Source organism: Crocodylus siamensis, chromosome 4 (assembly GCF_052110815.1).
Source record: "Crocodylus siamensis isolate JL-2025a chromosome 4, ASM5211081v1, whole genome shotgun sequence".
Classification (NCBI taxonomy): domain Eukaryota; kingdom Metazoa; phylum Chordata; order Crocodylia; family Crocodylidae; genus Crocodylus; species Crocodylus siamensis.
The window spans coordinates 58835484-58855251 of record NC_143398.1 but is presented as its reverse complement, the minus strand read 5'-3'; the positions used below and the strand labels follow the sequence as shown (position 1 = coordinate 58855251).

General features: G+C 41.9%; 1 protein-coding gene and 1 long non-coding RNA gene across 3 annotated transcripts in view; one reads left to right on the top strand and one right to left on the bottom strand.

Moving 5' to 3' along the window:
* Positions 1–460: 460 nt before the first annotated feature.
* Positions 461–5960, bottom strand: LOC149865760 (uncharacterized). 2 transcript variants are annotated; one of them, XR_016441556.1, is made up of 3 exons: positions 5883–5960; positions 3459–3687; positions 461–1240 (listed from the first exon to the last, which is right to left on the bottom strand). It is a non-coding gene; the product is annotated as an uncharacterized LOC149865760 (long non-coding RNA). The 2 variants fall into 2 exon arrangements; XR_016441555.1 differs by lacking the exon at positions 5883–5960 and adding an exon at positions 5512–5700.
* An 8809-nt stretch (positions 5961–14769) lies between these two features.
* SCAF11 (SR-related CTD associated factor 11) overlaps positions 14770–19768 on the top strand; it is a 79108-nt gene continuing 74109 nt past the window's right edge. Inside the window, exon 1 of the mRNA XM_090042394.1 lies at positions 14770–14788. The gene's annotated coding sequence lies outside the window, so the exon portion shown is untranslated. The remainder of the gene's footprint in view (positions 14789–19768) is intronic.

The window sequence follows — 19768 nt, the reverse complement described above, 5'->3', positions numbered from 1 at the left end:
AAATTAATGTACCTCTATTATCTGTTAGTGTAGCTGGAATAATTTATCCCCATTTTATATGTGGCCAAAGGTTTTTACTATTGTGATAGTGTCTCTTTAATTCTATTTTTAACCTGATTCCTTCTTCCTTTTGCAGGGACAAAACTATATACCTAGCATAGTAGGTTGACGCCTTCCTCAAAGACCAGAAATTCAATGACCACAAATGACAAACAAGCCATTGTTAACATACACTGAAGGCTCTTAACTTGTTTTTATAAAGACAATAGATGGTCAGAGGTAATTGACCTTTATGGGTGAGACTTTAATTATGCTTTTCTCTGTTTAAGAGGGTGTAGTGCTGTAATGGACTGTTAGTCACATACCAAGAGTTCCATGAACTGTTTTTCAATTACAGGAAAACGTGCACATCCTAATTGGCAATACTTATTTCTTGCTAAGTACGAATTGTCAGAGAAGACCCAGTCTTGGGAGGTTATCAGCACCCCCAACTCTTACTGGAAATTAAAGATATTCCTGCTGAATTTCAGTCTACTTAACCAACAATACAAAGGTCCTCCTACAGTATATCTGCCTTCCATGAAAATCGTTTAAAATGTTCTTTGTCAGAAGAAACTCTGATTACTGACAATATTGAATTAAAATCTTATTTATGTCTATTTAAACATACTGTCATGTACAATAGTTTAGCTTAAACGTAAATGGTAAAAGAAAAAATATCTATCACTTAGTCCTGTAGAAATATTATAATTTATTATGAGTCTGTCCTTAGCAAACAGCGTGGAGATATGGTACAGGTACTAGAAAACAGCTTCATACTGCTGCAGTAATTTTAAAAGGGAAAATACTTGTTTTATTACAGTAGCATGCATCTGTCTCTCACAAGACAGTAAAATCACACCAAGTGAGGCATCAGCTTGCTGAACATCTGTGAGTGTGGTTGTAGAGCCCAATTCTTGAGCGACAGTCTTTTCAACACTTACCACATTTGAAGTTCATATCAAACAATCCTGAATGTGATGCAAGGTTCTTCTTGAGGTTTTTTCTCTTCTCTGCATGTTGGGCTCACCTTTCTTCAAAAGCCTTCATTCCATGTTTAATACACTGTTTCTAAGCACTTTGATCCTCAGCAATCTTCTCCCAGTCATTTGGCTTGATATTCATTGCCTTCATATTTCTCTTGCAAGCATCTTTGAACTGGAGATAAGGATCCCATGTGGTCTTCTTCCTATAAAGAGTTCTCCATACAAGAAATCCGTAAGCATATGACCATCATCCATTTTCCGCATATAACTAAACCATCAAAGTCAATGCTGGCTAAGAGGACAGTGGATGCTCAGAATGTTAAAAGGATGTTTTATTACTACATATATTATTAGATGCTATGGTTATTTCTATTTATAAAATAATAATAGGAAGTGGAACTGAGAAGAGGTGGGTTTTATGCTGTCTTTGAACCTGTACTAACAGATTAGTCTTAATGGCAGAATTTGATTCCAAGTGTTTAATACATCAATTTATCTTTTATTCTGTATGTGAAGAACAACCTACATTAAAATGGATACAGCTATTGTATAAAAAAATGATGTGCTGCCATCTACTGTTTATATATATATTACTACAAAACTGAAATTTAAAAGAAGTTCTCACGTAGGACTAAGATTTGGAATTCTAAAATCAGTGGGAGTTTTGCTTGAGTAAGAACTGCAGGACTTAGGCATTCCACTTCTTATGTAAGATATATTGGGAAACCAAATCTACCTTGATTTCCTTTAAGCTTGCCTTTTTTTTTAATTGGTTCACCGGGGGGGGGAAGGGAAGGCCAGGAGAAAGGGGGAAATGCTGCATAATAAGAGCTTACTTACCATATGATTTAAGTAATTAACACCTGTTTGATAATTAACTGTAGACCAATTTTATCATAATTAAAGTGAATGTTGTTGCAGAAGACGTGTTTAGCAATCTCCAACTAGAAACACAGTGCTATAGCTAATTGTACTCTTCAGTCATAGGTTACAGTATTGTTATAGATATGGGTAAAAATTTATGATGGCCTTTTTTTAAAGGATTTTATAACTCCATTTTAATCATTTTTCACTGTGGAAATTTGCCCATAAATTAAAGTGTCCATCAAACTATATTACGTATATTTATGGTTTAGTTTTAGCAGTTGTAACCAATGTTGTTTGTGTGTCGTTAATGTTTGTATTCTACCTCTATCTTATTAACCACTTGTAACTTACTGAATCTCTATCAGGAAGAAATTTTCTGTTTTTCTACATTGGTTCTTTGTTTCAGGTTTAGGAGAATATAATTTCTGGCAAATACCATGTGAGCCACCTACCAGGTGAATCATACTTAGGAATATGACAACTGGCCTGTAGACAGCTGAGTTCCTCTTGCAATGTCAATGACTTCTTTATCAACAGAACCAGCCCCTCCACTCAGTCTTCCTACTAGCTAATTTAGTTATTCTCCACCTGTGCTCAGTTCACCAGCTTATGATCTTCCTCATCCCCAAAAAAGCTCTGTTTAACCGTTGCACTGAAGATGGAAGGAGAAAAATGTTTCCTACCTTTCAAGAGGCTTAGATCCAACTTTTTTCTGATCTATGGAGATACAAATTCCCTTTCTACTTATAAAGAGGAAGAAGATTGAAATTGCTGTTTTACAGTGCAGTGAGAAATGTGGATGTGTTTGGGGAAAATAATTTGGAATCATAAAAATCTTAGTCATTGTTCCTTCAGTTGAAGTGGTGGGAAATTTGCAAGGGTCCCACTCCAGTAAGTGTGCACATATGAAAATGTGTCAGAAAGAGAGGAGGCAGCACCATGAAGATAGAAGGCTCATGATATGTATGGGAAAGTAAGTACTGTTGAGACTGGATTGGGAAGACAAAAGGATAGAGAATATAGTGGAAGAAAGGAGAGACCAAGACAGAATGAGTAATGAGAATGAGTAATGAGGCAGTAGAGAGAAAACATGATTGAAGGATGAGGTGGAAAAAAATTGAAAAATCTGGTGGAACAAGAAGAGAAAACAACACCGCATTCTATCATGTCAATACAACTTCAGATGTAAGGGTGGTAAATGGAGCTTAGAAATAAATCATCTCTCATAAGTCCTGGACCTGTTTTCAATAAAATTATCCTTCCTTATTCAGCGTTTCTCAGCTACTGTTGTTCCTACAGGTCTCCAGAGCACCCCAAATCCACCAATATGCTTTCACCACCCTGACTCTATAGCGTTCTACCTAGTAAGCTTTGGCTGGAAATAGCATATTGAGCCAATTACTGCTGGGGTCATGGGACCTGAAGCTTACAGTATTAATGCTCCTAACCTATATGCTCTAGTTGAGCTGAAGTTCAGCTACAGATGCAAGAATCACTAGATGAAATTCTAATGCCTATATTATGCAGTAGATCAGACAAAATGATAATAATGTTCTTTGAACTTACTCTCTGCTAAATTACTTATATCATTCTCTGTCTGTCTGCAGATTCTGCACGATTCTTCAGCCACCTCTCCAAGAACATCTTAACAGCTTAGTGATTATTTATCAGGAGCACCACAAGACAATTCTCTGAATAGACTGCTGACCATTCGTTCTGGCTTCCATTTTGAGATAATGCCATTACCAATGGAGTTCTGAGATCTGGTATCTTCTTTCCCAGTTTCCTTGGATTACTAATAATTAAAAGTAACAGAAATAAAGATAGTTTTAAGGGAAACACTTAGAAAATTACATCGTTTTAGATCTTAGTGGTTAAAAATAAAAAGAAATCAACCAGTCAATATTCTGAATATAAAACGGCAATTTTTTCATGAACATTCTTACAAAAAATATTTGCAAGCATTTTTATTGGTATTCCCAACTAGCTCTGTTAGAACCAATTTAGAAATCACCCTAACAATATTGATTCAGGGAGTGTACAAGAAACTGTCTTAGAGGTAGCTTCAAAGATGAACTATGGTGTTTTGGAACAGTTGCAGAGAACTATGCTGAGTGTGAGCTGGCTGATGAGAATGCACTGGACTGTGGCACTCTGTATCAGTACAATTACCAGCAATTCAATCATTCAACATGTGTGCACCCTTTATATCTGACACCACATCTATATAAAGGACCCACTAATAATACTTGGCCTTCAGCTATTGATATCAAAACCCTTGAGAAGAGTGGGTGAGCAAAGATAAGTAACACCATATTATACCAAGTAAAGGCACATGGATAGAAACTGAAACAGAAGATCTATCGCATATAAAAATTTGTGTGGCCTTGAGGAAGTCATGCTTTTTTCCATGTAACAGCTCAGTATATTAAGAGTGACAATATGTATTCATGTTCACTCAGCATTAGCACAGCTTTATATTTTATTAAAACTTCACAATACTTCCAGTTTACTAATATTTGGGATGGTGACATTTGTTTTATCTGCAGCCCACAACTGCAGACTTTATAGGTAAGCACATATATTATGCTGTTATACTCTTTTTCTTTTCCCTTCATTGGTTACTCTAATTTTATCTGATGAATGAACAATACCTAGTCTGTCATTCCTTCTGTGCAATGTAATTATGGAGCCACACGGAGGGTTAATAAAGAGGTAGAGGCCTGGTGTCTTCAGTGTGCTGATGACTCCTAAACTGAACAATAAGGTTCAAGGGCTAAGCACTATCTAATTAAGATTTGGGCATGCAGGAGAGCAATCTGGTTGAAGCTCAGTTCAAGGGAAAATGAAATTGAGTCCCTGATAGGGAAAAAAGAATCCTAGAATATCCACTAAAATCAGTGATTTTTTAAAAATATACTCCTTCCCTTCCTGGGTAGGATGCTGGGCTGGGGTGCAGCAGAAGTGAGGACTGCCAGCTCTCAGGGAACCAGCATTTTATTTTTAGTAATTTTTTTAGTTGATTTCACAGACAATCCCAGATTTCACAGTTTCAGTGAAATCTGCGAAATTGTGATTTAAGTAGACCCCTAATTATAAATCTTGAGGTATGTTAAGTGGAGTACACTGGAAACAGTGGACATTTAGTTTGAGTCAAGGTGAGACTGATTATTAGACACTAAGAATAAATTATTGATGTTATAAATCAAGGACAGATGTTCCTTTCAGTGATACTCTCATACAAATCTGCCATTTCTGCAATGAAAAAAATGAGTTTCTTAGGTTGCTAACTATACTTCAATTTGCACTGAAGTGTTAGCTAACTCTCTCACTGGGGGCATCTACACGTTCATTAATGAGCCTTAGATACTGCGAATTTAGTTTAGTACTTGCTTAGTAAAGTAACCGGAAAGGCATATGTATATAAACATAAAATGGAAAAGAAATGGGCGATGGCTAAAACAATGGGAAACAATTTTATAGGGTTTTAAATAAATAACTAAGAGTAAGCAGAGATTACTGGAGAAAGATAAAGAAACAACAAGAAAAGCCAAAGGGGGAGGTTAGAAAGGAAAGATTGCAAAGAACTCAGAGGTCTGTCTTGAAACTTGGTTCCAACCTTTTAATCTTCTGAGGCTGCAGGGTCCTTGAAATAATGGTCTATGTTTCTGTATGGCTGCAGGGCACTCGCAACCCTCTATATCAGGCTTGTCCAACATGCGGCCCGCCAAGGCATTTTCTGAGGCCCGCGGTGCTGCCACGGGAAATGAAAGTAAACAGCTTACTTTCGTTCCCACCCCTTGTCCTCGTCCAGCCCCTCGTCAGCTTCCTAACAGCTGCTGAAAGGCAGGGGAAGACACAAGGTTCCCACACGCACCCGTCAGCTCGACGTTGCCGGCGCGGTGCGCGTGAGAAGAGGAGCAGCCATGTGCCGCTCGGGAGAGGGTGAGCCTGGCCGGAGCGGCAGGGGCTCGGCTGACTTTCCCCTACCTGCGCCGGTCAGTCCCGAGCGGCACACGGCTGCGCCGCCACTTCTGCTGGCTGGTGCCGACCCGGGCGGGCTCCTCCCATCCCCAGCAGCACGTGAGGAGCCGACTGCAGCTGCATGGCACTTTTCCTGGTCGGTGCTGACCCGGCTGGGTCCATCCCATCCGGAGCAGCATGCGGCTGAAGCCGGCTTCCCACTAGCTGCTGGGGACGCGAGGAGCCCGGCCAGGTCGGCACCAGCCAGCAGAAGCGGCGGCGCAGCCGTGTGCTGCTTGGGACAGGACGAGCCTGGCCGGAGCGGCAGGGGCTCAGCTGCATTTTCCCCCTGTCTGTGCCAGTCAGTCCCGAGCGGCACACGGCTGCGCCGCCGCTTCTGCTGGCTGGTGCCGAGCTGGCCGGGCTCCTCGCGTCCCCAGCAGCTTGTGGGAAGCCGGCACTGGGGGGGCCTCAGCAGGCTGGGTCCTGGCGTGACCTCTGCGGGGCGAGGCGGTGAGAGCCGGTGTCTGCCAGAGCTCGCGCTCCGCGCTGGCAGGGCTGAGGCCACGGGCTGCGTGCACAGGTGAGCGGGGCCGTGGGGCAGCTAGGTGAGGGGCTGCGGCCGCTTTGCTCCAGCTGCCCCTCAGGCAGCGCCGGCTGGTGGGGCTGCACTGCTCGGGGGATGGAGATGTGGAGGTATTTACTTCTCCCCTTCAGTCTCTGGGGCAGTAGCTGGCTGGATGCAGAATGGGTCCCTCTTGCCCCTGCCCACCAGCAGCGACCATGAACCAGTAACAGGCAGGTGTAGTTGGGCTAAACAGGCAGGATGTTTCTGGCCCAGGCCAGAGGGTTTTCAAATATATCTGCCTGGCCCACTGGGTGATAAAAAGTTCATGATCTGGCTCCACATTCAAAAAGGTTGGACACCCCTAGTCTATACACACAATACTATATATATATTAAAATAACTATATTGATATAGAGAATTCTGATTACCTTGCAGTCATATATATAATTGTATATGGCAAAGTGTTTGCTTTTGGTTGTGTAGTGTGGGCCTGTTTTTTTAGTGAGTAAGATGGCCCCTATTGTTTTGGCTATGTGCTCTCCACATGGAAACCTGGGGCCTTGCATCTGGGCAAAATAGGAAAAAACCTCTGGCCTGATTGGCCAGGGGGAGTAAAGATTTTTCAGGCAGATTGGTCAAGATAAAGACTGTAGGGTAGGTCTGGCTTTTCTCCTTTGTTTCTTTTGATTTTCCTTCCCACCAGTCAAGCTGTGTGGCTCCATCAGCTGTAGCTGGTAATCAAGCTGGCTCCATTTCCTGCAGTTTTTGCAGAGTTTGTTCAGCAGTTTTTGTTTCAGCAGGCCATATAATCCAGCCTACAAGTTTTGGGGTGTATGCATGCTGGTTGGAGCTGCAGTTCCTTCTCCCTTCCCTCCTCCCCCACAAACATGCACACATACACAGCCTCTCTGTGGAAGCAAAGATCAGCACTACCACTTCTCCAGGAGCAATGGAGCCCCTTGCAATGCAGAAGTACCCACACTCTCAAGCAGCTCCTCGCAGTGCCATGAACCCAAGGAGCAGCTCGTAGGACTCTCAGGTGTGCCCCCCCTCTCTCCAGCCCCTTGCTAAAGGGCAGGTAGGAAGTGCAGGCCCCTAGAACTACTCACTGGGGAACCCCAAGTCCCAGACTGCCTGGGTATGGGTGAAGCCTCCCCCAAGAGGGTGCCACCTATAGAGCTTGTTTTGTAATTAACAGTGTTTTAAAATTATACTTAGCATTTTCTTTTTGATGTTATTCTCTGTAACAAATCTGGGGTTGTTGTGTTTAGACTGCTTGTGAGGAGGGAGTTTTGTTTATAAAGGATACCCCAGCAGACTTAGTGTTCCTACGTTTCTGGGTGGGGGCTCAAGCTACTAGTGTAATTTATGGGGTACCCATTGCCCAAGAACTGACACGGCAACTTGTCCAACATAGTATCAAGTGAACTTAAATAGCAATCCCTAGGCTTTATTATAAATTTCCTCCCTGTAATATGACCTGGCAAGCTGTTTCTTCAGACATTACAGTGGCAACCTTTGGTGGTACCAGCCTCAGATCCTCTGCTGGGTGTGCAGGATGTTAGTTTCTAGAGCCCCTGTTGTTCAAACAAGAGGTCCAAGGTTATTCCTATCTCCCCATGGTGGCAACACAGAACACAGATGTGTTCCTTTGTTTGTCCAGAACTTCTGTAACTTTTCTCATCCCAAATTGTCCAGTCCCCTGGCTCTGTGCCAGACATTCCTTATATTGTGCACCGATCCCCTGGCACCGTGCCAGGCACATTCCTGATAGGGAAACTTGTGCCTTGCTTGCCTTGTGGCTAGTCATAGCACCCATATCTCCCAGTGCCCCAGCAGGTACTCTTTTCAATTTTGTTGCTTAGTTCTGGGGAGGCCAGGCCTTAGGATAACTCAGTTTGCCTACTACACCCTGAAATGTGAACCCAGCCCTTTTTGCTGCTGACTGGTGCTTGGCAGAAGGGTTACACTCCCACCGGGCCTCCAGTCCTGCAACCCAACTCATTGGCACAGAACTTTACGATTTCCACCTAGAATACTGATATTTAGAAAAGTATAATCTGGAACCTAATTATTTCACACTTGTTCTGTCAAATACCCAGTAAAGTGATTCACTGTTATTATGAAGAACTATGGCTCATGGATGTGCCAAGTGGCATTATTTCTTTTCATCCAAATGGCTAGGTAAAATTCTGTCAGAGTAGGTTTGAGTGAAACCATAAGGCCAGCTGAAGGCAGCAGAGTGGTCCAATGCATATAGTGGGCCAATGATCCAAATTCTTAAGAGAAATCATCATTCTATGTATTCCAGGAAATTCTCTGAAATAAGAAAAAAAAAAAAAAAAAAAAAAAAGAGTATTTCTCCTAAGGCAAAGCAGTGCTTTTTAGTCAGCAAGTGTATGTAATACAAATTCTTCTCAGTGTTGGAAGTAGTTGTGATTTTAGTACTATAAATAAATGTAATATAATAGTCTAGTACTAGAATGACAGTAAATCACTCATGGGGACTCCGGTTGAAATAACTCGAGAATAGTGTCTCCACAAAGGGCTGACACACCCATCCCATTTCTTCCTGAGGAGACAATATGGTGCTATAACATAAATTATGGCTTGTTATCTTACATCCTGCCATCTTGTTGCTCTAAACACAGGAAACCCTTTTTTTTCCCCCCCGATGTTTAAAATTGCTATTAATAACATTGTTCATTTCTGTAGCATCTTTCATCCCAAAAGAATGGCACTCTATATATGCTGAATATATAGAATTCTGAATAACTGAAATGTGACCACTAACAAGGGAGGATAAAATAAAAATTTGTCCAAAAATATTTCAGAAATCTCCGATTCCTTTAAAGGCATTATATAAAAGGATCTTTGCCTTTTTCAGAGGAAAAATGAGCAATCTCATTTTTAAGAGTTTTATTTAAAAGCTTCCCATACCATTTGGCAGTCAGTTTATCCATTTTGAATGAATGAATGAATAAATGACAAGAGTTAAAAATTAGAGGTTATGAACCTGAACCATATATTGCCAAATCTGCTTTAGGTCTTGTCCCAACAAGTGGGCTCGACTGGCATTTTCCCAGAGTTTTGCTATTTGATTTTGCTACTGCTGTTGAATTAAACAACATTGTGCTATCTATAGTAGTAGATGAACTTTTTAATGAGGTTTTATAAAATTGCAAGAAAAAGAATAAAAATTCACTGCATTTGCTGGTAAACAAAATCTTTTTCTTGAACTCAGAATGTGAAAACAGACTGGCAAGACTAGAGAAGGCTTTTAGAAAGCAAGAGATAATTCTGTCACTTTAATATTGAACATTTTAAACTGAGGCCTTAGTGTGCATCCAAATATCTGCAAGAAATAAACTGGTTCACCAGGGTGGCTACAGTTCTGGAATACATGTTGTACAGTTTGTGTTCTTGCAAGCAAGTCTTAGTTTGCCTTTTGACTAGCCAGCAGAAAGCTTGCATTCCTCACTATTTGAGTATTTGTTGACCCACACTGAATAACTCTTTTTACTTTTGTTTGTGTTGGTATTTGGGAGTGATTAAAAATAATGAAGTACACAAGCAAGGGTGTGGTGTCTAGAAGTAAGCCATCACTATATTTTAATCAAATGCAAAAAAACTTTGATAAAAAAATTTTAAAATATTGCAAACAGGAAATAACCTGACTAGTACAACCAAGCATGGAGGTCTAAGAGCACACCATTCAGACCTGTTTAATCAGATTGTACATTCATGCTTGCAAAACTTTAAGTCTTAATAGCACACTTAAAAGCTATGATAAATCTGTTGCTGAGAAAAAGACTTAATAATGTTAAGCATTTTAAAACATATAACCTATCAATGTTTTCAGTGTTTTCTTCTTTTGCCTAAAGATTAAATATGACACAGTTGAAACCGCAGTACATTATTCAGTGTTCACTGCCAAATATATTTAAATAATTCAAACTAGAAAAGCCAACAACAAAAACATTGGTTGCTACAGAAACTGGACAGTGGGGAAAATCATGTTATAAATGGTCCCTTTATTCCCTGGTTCAGTGGTTGTAACAGGGGGCCTGCTCAGGGCCCATCTCTGTGTGTCCCACCCACCTGTTCCTCGGCTAACCACCTGCTTTTGCATCCACCATGCCTTGATCTTAATTGATTAATAAAAGGTGTTAATTAAGTAGGAGGCTGCCCATTTTTTGACCTGATGCCAGGGGACACTCTCTGTGGCTCCATTCCTCCCCTACACTGCAGCCCAAGCCTTGCAGATGGTATCTAGATGTTCCTATCATCACCGGCCTATGCTGGGCCCCAGAATCCTTCTAATTGAACCCTAACCTAAAGTCCTCTCATCAGGCAGTCTCATCCACTTTCACACCGGCTACATAGCTCCCTGAAGCCATTTTCCCCTCTTGGGTGTGGTTCCCTGGGACCTTTGGCTACCAGCCCTGGCCCACCTCCAGGCCAGTCAGACCCCCTGGCCCTTGGCTGTCGGGCATCCCTCACGGTGGGCCCCTGGCCCTTTTGACCTGTCTGGTTCTGGCTCCGGCATGGGCCAGTCAAGGGTATTCTCTCGATCAGTATTTGAGTCTCTAGCCCCTCACTCTCTCTAGGGGTCCACCCCCTGGGCCCTACACATAAAGGGGTAACCCCCCCCCAGTGTGGGCTAGGGGTTAAGGCGCCCCAACCCACCTTTCACCAGGGTAGTAACTGACCTGGCATTTCCTGAGGGCTCCCATGCCACAGCCCCACCAGGCCACCCACTCCCGGCAGGGTGTAGTTTTAGGTCATGCCCAGGACCAGGAGCCTCCTATCCATCCCCTACAGCTCCTCCCTTACCTCCAGGTGATACCAGCAGCCCTCTGACCAGGCAGTGTTGTTGCCTGGCCTCTTGCAGCTAAACTGCCCTGTTTATCTGGGCAGCCCTGAACCTAAAAGTGGCTGCCCTCGTTAGGCACACAGTTATTGCCAGCTCCAGAGCCTTAAAGTGGCAGGCACACACAGTGCCCTGCCACAGTGGTCAACATCAATCAACTCCTTTAGTGTCATTCTTGAAAGAACTATACAGTATTTTGAACCATCTTCTCGCTCTCCCTAGAAGATACAGTGCAGTTTTGTTTCAAGAGTCCAAAAAAATGACCCAAACTCATAAAATAATTACATTTAAAGAAATAATGCATAGGGCTAGGGCTGTTTCTGAGCAAACTGTACCCAATCTGTATGGGACATATTCTGGTTGATAATATAAAATGTAAATATAGACACAAAGATGCAAGAATCTTCATCCCCTCGCTCCCCTTTTATCCTACTACAGCCTCCTATGGCAGTGGTTCTCAAACATTTTGCCTTGGGAAAGAATCCCAAGCAATAATTGACAGGAAAATCAAGGACCCTCTCAGAAAATGACAACTCCTAGTTTTCACTTGTTTTTTGATTACAGAAAAATAATAGAACAATTTTTTTCCAACATAAACTCAGAAAGAGAAAATGGGTCAGAATAGATTTAACACTATGGATTCCTATTTGAAATCTCTGGATTTATCATGTTTGAACACCTATGAATGCTAACATTGTGGCACTCTGCCATGACACCCTGGTTGAGAATCAGTGTCCTAGGTAAAAGAAGACTGCTATTTAGTCCTTCTCCATGCCCAGCCCTTTGTTTGCTATGTCCCGTCCAGGTGTCTGTTGTGCTTCCCTTGGTACCACGTAACTGCCCTGTTCCTGCCCCAGCTTTCTACTCTATCTTATTTAATTTCAACATGATTTTTCTCCCTACTCTGCATGTTAGCCCATACATGTTGTCATACCCCTGCTTCCTTTTCTCCCTGCTGCCATATTCATACCATCTGTTGTCTCCTAGTTTCCCTGTATCTTCCTTTCCCACAGTTTTGTTTCAATGCTTGGTGTATTTGATGTTTCACACTGAATGATTACGTAAGAATCTTAAGTATATCTTATTTCTAGAAAATGTAAATCACATGGAATTTATGGCAATCTCATGTTTTTGTGGGGCATGACTCGATCTTTCTGTGTTTGGGGCTGGCAATGCTGGCATTCCTTAGCCCCAGGATTTTGTACCTCTGTTCCAATCCATTAGAGATCCATGATGAGGTTTTTAAAGGGAAAAAAGTAGTTTTCATCAACAAATTTAAAAGTAGATGTTTCTAGATCAACATTGCCTTGCCTGGTCTCCCATGCTGTTTCTGTAGTTATTTCCTTGTTCCTTGCTAACCCATAAAAATCTAGGATTCTGGACTAGCCTAGGGATTGACACGACACCTCATTCAATGAGTGACAGAAAGGCTTTATTTACTACAAGTATTCAAAGTAAAATGAGCCTAAACCAAAGCAAAGTCCAGTAATTAGCTATAAGGTGATTTCTCATCAAACAGGGGACAATCTGTTTCTTCCAGCTTCTTGAGATAGTTGGGGCACAGCAGCAGCTCTTGTTAGAAAGATCTTTCATAAATGTGCACAGTTAGTTGTTTTTACTTCATTCTTATACCCATAGTCCAGCATCTTCAAAGCATTCTTTTAGTTGTATAAATCAAGAAAGAATCCCAAGCAGTAATTGACAGGAAAATCCTGTTAATCAAACTGCTTATTATTAGTTATCAGAAAGTTCCAATTTGAATAAATTACCTTCTTCAGTGACAAGAGGTTATCCATTTCTACTAAGTTGGGAATGTATCAAGAAGCTGATTAACAACGAGGAAAAATATAAATGTTTTTGGGGCGTGTTCTTGGAAAATCAAGGGAATCATGAGAAAACAACAAAAACAGAATGAAATCAGGAGGAGACACCTATCACATATGGAGAATGTCTCTTCCTGCACATAAACACAAGATAATTGCAAGAGAAATATTTACCATACTATATTAATCAAGGATAGACATTTCACAAGGTTACATACCAGACAACTAGGAGCCTGCTTGAAATCATCATGAATATAGAAAGATAAGCTGGAAGGGATACCTCATTATTTCTTCTTAGATGGCCTAGCTATGAACTCACATCCTCTTGCACTATGCAGTTAGCATCAGTATTTTGTATTCTAACTTTTGTAAGTAGGCCTCAGCTTAGCATGAGTTTCAGAGTCAGCAGCCTACAGTAAATTCCTCTAACTATATTTCATCCTTGCCCTAGCCCCAAATAGAGACCAAAGGGGTCACCATCTTATCAGAGACTATCTGTGGGATCAAGAACAACAGAAAAAAGGATCCACCTTTATGGGAGGCAGCTTCCCCACCATCTAAAAGGATTTTGTGGGAGTGGCATTCATCCTGCTCAGATGCAGCCTTTGGCCTTAGTTATTTTGATACTAATGGGAGATGGTGGCAAAACACAGTAAGAAAGTCTCTACCATATCCACTTTAAAGCAGAGTCATGATTCCCCATAAATTGCCCCACAAATCATGAGATTTTAGAGTACAATGATTTTGTTCTCACTGGAAGACCCAACTAAGTTTAAATACTGCTTCATGGTATATAGGATTTCCAGCTTCTCCCCATCAACAACTGAAAAAAATTATGACGTAATTCTGATTTCCACATCTGCCCACTCCTCAACCCTGAGTGGGTTGTTAGGGTTTTTTTTTACCTCCTCATGAAAGTCAGCCATCTGGTGAATTTTACCTTATTCAAAATGACTGTCTTCTTATATTACTGCCAGCTGGGCTGAAGATAGCTTCCACAGCCTGTGGGCACATGGTGATGATGAGACTGTCCCTAATAAAGGTGGTTGCTAGTTTCCACTGTTGTCAATTAGACTGAAGCTATGCATGTATATAAAATGGCTCCTACTTAATGGCTGTGGGTGCTACATTATTTATAAGGCCATGGGAAATAAGAAGCTATAGACCTCTGTTAAAGGGGGACAGAGAAACTATGGGGGTAAAGGGAATATCAAGGGGAGGGCAAGAGGTAGAGGGGACTCTATGTAGCATTTTCTTGATCCAGGGATGCTGAGGCCAAGCCTCACTTAACAGCCAGGGGGAAATATAGCCTGTTACTGTAAGAAATACCAGTAGTAGCACAAGTAGGAAACACTCAAGAACAAAGACTAGTGAGCAAAGAAGTTGGCATGAGTAGGCCTTCCTTGGTCTTAGGGCCTTATTACACAGTAATTTTAGGTGGCTTCTGGAGCTCTTAACCCCTGTATTGGGTGCATGTTAACACCTGTTAAATGCCTTAGCTTCAGGCACTCATAATTCGGTTTAAAATTATGCCACTCCAGGGCAGGATTATTTCTAATCCACTTAATTTTGATCCGATTCCATTAAAGTGTGGTCACTCTCCACAGCTATTCCACCCACGATGAAGTTCTTCAGCATCCCAGGATGCAGTGGCCCCTCCAGAGTCAGGGTGAGTGGGGATGCTGGGGCGCAGTGGGGCTGGGCATAGCACCTCGTGTCCTGGGCATGTCAGGTAGAGAGAGTGGTGCAGCTCCAAAGAGTTTGGTGCACACAGCATGGTGCCCCCTGCTGCCTCCTGGACTGGCTTGCTCTGCCCAGTGGGAGCAGAACCAGTCCGAGCAGCGATGGGAAGCACTGCGCTCCGGGCCTGCACTTGCTCTGCTTGGTGGGAGCAGCAAGCTCATCTTGCCCTTAGCTCCTAGTCCTTTCCCTGCTCACCAAGTCTCTAGGAGCAAGTCACAGCAGGTGAAGGAGATAGTCCGAGATGTGCTTTCACTTTAAGGTGCAACTGCTTCACTAAGCCAAACAAAACTAAGCCTATTAACATTTTGTTTAGCTTACAGTGTAAGGTGTAACAAGGCCCTTAGTGAGCCAATGTAAATGATTATAAATTTACTTAAGTCATCATAGCAAATGCAAAAAGCTAAACACATGGCATAATGAACTATATGCCAATGCAGAATAGGTGTATCATTAAGACTGGGAATTTTGAGAAGTAAAATCTTAACTTTTACAAAGATTCTTCCATGTCTTAGCTAGATTTTCCGTAGCAATAGGTAGATATTAACAATGCTAACTAAAAGAGGGTGACAACAATGCTAACTAAAAGAGGGTGTTAAAAGTAAAGAACCTACCAAATGAGTGTACTCTAAACTTTCTATGATGCGGAAACACTAAAATGAACATAGCTTATACATATGTAACCCTTGTACTTTAAAGGAATATTTTGAGAAGCTCAGAATGGGGGTAATATGAAGTACCTGCTATCTGATTGATACCCAAACCAGAAGGTTTGGTAGGAGGTGAGAGTAGATGATGAAACATGCTAGATCTTGTTTTGGTTTCATTTTTCAATGTGCCTATCTTTAGATTTCCTAAAAATGTTGCTGGATTTTTGCTTATAGCCATGTTGGTCTAAGGACATAGGCAGGAAAGGTTTATTTGAGTAGAACCTTGTAGTAGTACCTTGAGTAGTAAAAGATATCACATTTACTCAAATAACTTTGCCTGTCTAAAAAATGTCTACATTCAAATTATTTGCCCTCACTGGCTACCCTTTTGGTAGCCATAAACATATTTTTTTTTCTGTAGTGCCTAATGCAGAATATAGTGCACTATACTCACTAAAGGCTACATAGTCATGAGATTTAGTACCTGTAAAGGAACACTTACACTAATTCAAAAAGGCCCTTTACTCCTGCAGGTCACAAAGCTGGGCAGACAGGAAAAGGTTTATATGAGAACTTTGGTCCCAGACCTAAAACATAATTTCTCTGCTGCCTATTGCACTTGTAATGCAGTTCCTGCTGGAGTCCCCAGAGATAAATCCTGAGGCAGCAGGAAAGAAAGATAAGTGGAAATTAATTATTTGTAGTTATTTGGATAATTCAGTATAAATGTATGTATTATATTATGCCACTGATTGTCATTATTTGATCATTTATATACTATGTAGAGATTTATATACTATGTAGAGATTTACATTACAAAAAGAAATGAGGATGATTTAATACTAGTTTTGCAAAGTTTTGAATGTATGGCAAATGATTATTGTTAATATAAATTAATTTAAAATTAGAATTCCTGAACTAACTTGTAGAAAGCTATGCTTAGATTAGGTTTCTTCCTACAGTTAGCAAGGTGACTGATGCAGTGAAAATATTTTGTCTGTAAATACAGTTGCAGCTCACATAAATGTTTCTTGAAAGTAAGTGAAAAACTTGAGACCTGGATTGAAAGAACCTCATGGGTTATCAAATCCATTCCCCTATTGTCACCGTAACCATGTCCTATACTTTCTTTTGAGCAGCCAGAGAGATGCTGAGAGTACTTACACTTGCACATTGGCAGAAAAGTAAGGGAGAATTAAAAAGTCAGGAGACAAATTAAAAAAGAACATAGCTCATTATTTAAACTAAAACCTTAGATTTGTGGGTCAAATCTCATGATTTTGTGGGCTCTGACTTATGATTTCTGAACTCGAGGTTGACAGTGCTGTGGTAATGGAGCTTCACAAAACCTCAAATATGTAGCATCTTTTCCCTTGTATTATCACCCATCTTGAATGTTCCCTTGACAGCTCCTTTTTCTCTGCTTCTCCTCATTTCTTCTGGGTTTTTGGTTGTAGTTGTGTTGATCTAAGGCAGAGGTGGGGAAAATACAGCCTGTGGGTCACATCCAGCTCACCAGGCCATTCTATCCAGCCTGCGGGGCTCCTAAAAAAAAAATGGTAAATTTAATATTTATTTGCTCCCAGCTGCCTGTCAAAGCTGACAGGAGCCAGGGGCAGTAGTAGGACCTAGGTGAAGCCCTCAGTGGAATTGAGCAGCCCAGCCCCGCCCACCCCTAGCCACTTCACTCTCTTCCTGCCCCTGTCCTGCACCAGCGCCAGGTGAGTCCCAGTTGTATCGTGGGATGGAGGAGCACAGGGCCACAGTGGGGTGTCTGTGTGCAGGCAGGGGCAGAGAGTGTGTGTGTGTGTTCATAGGGTGAGTTCCACACACACCCCACCATACACATGCACCCACACTCGCCCTTGCACTAGCATACATGCAGACTCCCACACCCACATCCCCTCATACACTCCAGCCACCTCCCCCCCCCACAGATATTCCCCCCACAAATCCCATACCCACCCACACTCCACATGCCCACAGACCCCCACAAACTTATATCCACCCCCCATGATATACAAGAGTAAGACTTCATTTTAAGCTATTGTGCAATCGCCTCTATGTACACTACACAAATGCATGTAAATCAGAACAAAAATACTTTAAATCAAATTAATGAGTGCTGTAGATGTTTGCATTTTAGAATATAATTTGGTATTTTTCTGGTTCTGAGATGACAAACCCCTTGCTGAAAGGAGTACTTCTGGGGGCAAGGGAAGGGGGACTTCAGGTGGCAAAGATCAGGGGTTAGGGGGCAGGATTTCCGGTCACAAGATGACAACCAGGGGGTGGGGCATCTGTCAAGGGGTGGGGCTACCCATGCGGCCCTTGACAACTTGCCAAAACTTAATAAGTGGTCCTTTGCTTGAAATAATTGCCTGTCCCTCAGTCTAAGGATGTAGGCAGGCAAGGTTCTTTGGACAGATGAAAGATATCATATCTCCCCTCATTTCTGTCCATTCAGAATCCAACACTGCAAATATTTTTCATGCTCTAGATCTCTTAATCCCAAACTCCAAAATAGCTCATTTTTTGTTTGGCTGATGCAAGGCCCATTGGAGACACTGGAAGTCCATCAGCCTTGGTGATCTTTGAGTTCTTTTAAGCTTTCATTAAGCTTATTTTCCTGTTGAGCTTCTACCTCTGGCTTTACTCGTTTCTATCTCTCGTTACTCTGAACAGCCTCTTCCTCCCAGCATCAGTTTTGTGCCTTCTTCCTTGCTGCCTCTTTTGTTGCAACAGGCAACCCCATTCTAATCCACTTTGGACACAGGGAATCTTAGTCAGTGGACTTCATTGTTGGCATGTTCCATTCTAACAGCTATAGCATTCTCTACTGGCTAGATGTTGAAGTAACACACTAGTAAGGCTAGAGAGGGTATTGGGGTGACGAACAGTTGGTTGGTGGCATCAGCTTGAGAGTTGGCAGTAGAAGAAGCTGGACAGCAGGTAGTTTGGGAAGGAAAGATGGTGGGTTGGTTAAGCAGAGTTACTTAGGGCCTTGTTACAGGCTAAATTTAGAAGGCTTCTCGAACTCTTAACCCCTGGATTGCTGGGCAAGTGGACAGTAGTAACCACAGCAGGATTATTCAGAGTAGTGGTCTGCAAGTAGTAGGCCTCCAATAGACTGAAGGGCATACTTAGGAACCCTTGATTTATTTTTTCTTGTGACTCAGTCATTATGCTTCAGGGATTTGTACATGTTGGTTTTGGCAACCCTAGTAAAGAAATCCTGTGTTATTCAGAGTAACTGGAAACTGGAAAACCTAGTGATTTGTGAACTCATGGTACACAGACTACATTCATGAACATCTGGGGCATTAGTGTACCATTGTTAGAAATGGAGTATTGTTAGAAATGGAGTATTGTTAGAAATGCACAGCTTGCATCTTGCACCCAATAAGAAAGAAACACTGTCAAGGACTTTTTTCTTTGCCCGGCCTTGCCACAGCTTTTCTTATACTAAATTGCAGACTCTCCCCCAGCTTCTCCCTAGCCTTTCTCATGCAGATTACAGAAGCTGGAATTCAACTGACTGTGTCCTTGAAAGTGGGGGGTTTAAACTCTTGGTGACCTATAGTAGTCTCTGAGCATGCTTAATTAGCTGATGCATATTTACCTCTCTGCCCTGCATACTTAAGTAGTTAATTATAATATACATGCGATGTATGTAGTGATGTAACCACATGTATGCTTGTATGAAACGGAAGTGAGCTGTAAGAGTTCCTGTTTCTGCACACATGCCCAGGAGGAAAAAGATAAATACAGCCTGCAAAATTCCTTGGTGGGTTCAGAGTAATCTGAGTTTTTGACTCTGCTCTGACCCTATTTGCAAATACACCTTTTGTGCCATCTAATGAGTGTGTGTGTCTGTGATTTTAGTGGCCTCCAGAGAAACGAACCGCTTTAAGCATCACCATGACATATACAATAACTAGTGGTCTGCATTACATTTGGGTATCTGTGAAATCTGGGATTATCCATGATATTAACAACAACAAAATCTTCATAAAAATAATATTCTGGCTCCCCAGTGGTCCTGCCCAGGAAGGGAAGGTGCCAGCTGGCAGGACAGCATGAAGGGCAGCCAGCAGTCAAGATGGTGGCCACTCCTTTATCTGTTCTTCTCCTTCTTCTCCCCTTCCCCAAGGGCAGGACTGCTGCAGAAGTTTAAAAAAAAACAACCCTTTACAGGAAGCAGCAGTGCTTGACTTCAACCTGGCTCTGCAGCATCTAAAGATCAGGTGGGTTCAGCA